Genomic DNA, 2,906 nt, shown 5'->3' on the forward strand with positions numbered 1-2,906 from the left:
ACACACACACACACACACACACACACACACACACACACACACACACACACACAGATAGAAATATATTTTTTTATATTTGCCAAAAATAGCCCTGAGATGGAGGTGGTTAGATTGTTTGCTCCTGCCACCTCTGCCCCCACACTCCTCCCTCTGATCCTCCCTTCTCCTTGCTCCTCCTCCCTCCACTGACAAAGATGGATACTCGTGTGGCGCTCCTTTTCCCCACAGATCATCCCCCTTTCCTTCTTGTTTCTGCAGTTTCAAACACACAGGTTTTATGCTCTTTAAAATAATGAACACAAGAGGAAACCTTTTCATTCCTGCGACTTCCCCTGATGGTTATGAGCTTAATTTATGTATGAAACGCTTAAATATTCATGTGATTTTGTCTTAAAATGTCATGTTTGAAATGTGTCAAGGATGGATTTACTTCAGAATCATATTTTTCTTCAGTGAATAGAAATATAAGGGTCTGATTGAAGCTGTGATGAAAACATGAAAATACCTCAAAAGCACCGTTTATAAAATAATTTTTTTTACATGATTACATTTATGAATTTATGTGGTCCTGCAGAGTTACATGTGGAAACTGAAAGTTAACCTCCTTTCTTAAGTGTTGTACTCACATCTGTATGCTTCAGACCAGCAGACAGACCAAAGTAACTCCTGTCTGCTACTTTGTATTATAAATCCTACAGAAGAAATAGGTGGGGACTTCGTTTTTCCACACAAGTTTCCTGTTTTTTGTTTGTGTTTAAAGTAGGAATATCGAATCCTTCAGCTAACTGCAATGTTTTGGTCTGAATTCCTCCTTATTGTAACTCCACAAGCCCCTCTTTCACCCCTTTTCTGAGGTGTGTCTCTTAGATCAACTCATTTTGAGGCTGTCTCTTTAAATCCAAATGAGGCGCTTCACAATCCGCACCCCTCCAGCTTCCAGACCAGCCCATTCTAGTTTGATAGAGGGGTTTATCCCTATATAGCAATGCAAAAACCTTTTATTTACAAATAAATAAAAAATGTCAACAGAAGACTTGTCCATCCAGCCTTACGTATTTGGAGCCAGAATCTGACCCAGAACCAGGGGAGAATGAAGTCCAGCAGATTGTAGTTGGTAAAAAGTAAAGTAAAAATTTAGAAAATGTTGGAGAAAATAGAGAAAACTGAATGGATTGAAAAATATGAGCCAAACAAAATATCTAGATATGTAGGCAGCACCTGGGGAGACTACGYGTTGGAAAATGYGTGCTGCAACCCAAAGGAGACGAKATGTTCTGTGTTCCCTGACCCACAAGGCTCATTGTTTGTAGCATAGTGTTAGCGTCAGCAGCACTGAAGGGCTAATTGTTACCATGTTGCTTAAGAACAGTGACTCGTGAAGTCCAAACAAGCACATTTCCTGTAGTTGGTCGCAGTCGAGGCCGGTCTATATTCACACCATGAGACCATCAGAGTTCATTTGGAAGCAGACTGAGACCACGTCAAAAAGTGGGTCTCGGACCAGTTGTTTGGTCCGCACTAGAGTTTGCATGAGTTTATTCATCTGCATAAAAACTTCAGACCAACGGGGGAAACAAACTTTGGTCCGTTTAAATTGGACAAGTGTGTCGGGTATGAATACACCCTAAAATCTACTCCTAGAGACTCCAGCTACACAACAAAATGTAATTAATGGCTAAAAAAGTGATATGTCCCCTTTTAATACACAATGACATGGTAAAAATTTAAGTATTTTTATACACTTGATGTTAAATTTGAACCTGGTAAAAAACAGAATAATTATATTTCCTGATACATAAAGACCTATAATAAAACAGAAGAAATTATATACAGTATTTTTGAGCAAAACTGATAAGCATTTTATATATAGATCGCAGCTTTAGAAGTTGCTAAAAGACAAAGAGGCTAATCATAAGGAGCAATATTCTGCAGAACCAAACAGGTTTGCTGTCAAGTTCTCAATGTTTGGTAAGAGTTTCACTGTGCCATCTTGCCAAGTGTTACAGGTTCAACTGATTGGTCTGCAATGCTCTACATGACACCATCAAAGTGAAGTTCTGTTTTATGGTGCCAAAGAGGAAGACTAAACTAAGGATAAAGTGATATACAGACTATAAAATAAGAAAAGAAGACTTGCCATCTGCTGAGCCATATCTCAGCGCTCTGCYACCGCGGGTCACTGAGGTTTGTGCGCCGGTGTCCTGGCAGGCAGCCACAGAAGCAGACATAAAATAAAAAGTGACTGAAAGAAGTGCACAGCTACAGTATGGCTCCATCGAGCTCTCACAATTCAGGATTCTACATCCAAGTGGAACTTAATCATATCTCTGAGCGCATGTTTGTCTGAACTAAAACGAGCACGGCACACAGTTATCGTTTGTCAGAAAAACTATTATTTTCATCTCTTTAAATGGTAGAAGAGCTAGCTCAGCATATTCAGAGAAGCTGTTAGCGCGGTGTCCTGAAAAGCTAGCGTTTTTGTAGCCTGCACCAACAAAGCCAAATATCACCTTTAACTACACACAGTTCAATTGAGTTTATTAAATAACACCAATTTTCAACAAAAGTCATCCCTGGGCACTGTCCTAAAAGATTCACTTACATTTTAAAGTGCTGATTAATTAGTAAATTTATATACACAGCATACCAAATTATTATGCAACTTGCCAGTAAGTGTCATAAATATTTTTGTTTATCAAAGAGACTTAAAGGGATCCCCTATTAGTTGTAACATTAGACTTTATTTGATAAACATATATTTTAATTGTAAAAGAAAGACTGTAAAAATACTGTAGGCTGTTTAGTTTTGTAAAATTTAAAAATATATATTTTAACACGGACTGGGCCATTTTATTTACATGCAAAGCATTCTGGGTAAATGTTGACGTGGGTAGGTCATCGGTGCG

At 38.4% G+C, this 2,906-nt stretch overlaps 1 protein-coding gene across 1 annotated transcript in view; it reads left to right on the plus strand.

Moving 5' to 3' along the window:
- Nucleotides 1-2,906, plus strand: part of LOC106527194 (phosphatidylinositol-binding clathrin assembly protein) — a 108,035-nt gene that overhangs the window by 79,337 nt on the left and 25,792 nt on the right. The gene's annotated exons all lie outside the window — the stretch shown is intronic.

Source organism: Austrofundulus limnaeus, unplaced genomic scaffold, assembly GCF_001266775.1.
Source record: "Austrofundulus limnaeus strain Quisiro unplaced genomic scaffold, Austrofundulus_limnaeus-1.0 Scaffold314, whole genome shotgun sequence".
In the NCBI taxonomy this organism is placed as follows: Eukaryota; Metazoa; Chordata; class Actinopteri; order Cyprinodontiformes; family Rivulidae; genus Austrofundulus; species Austrofundulus limnaeus.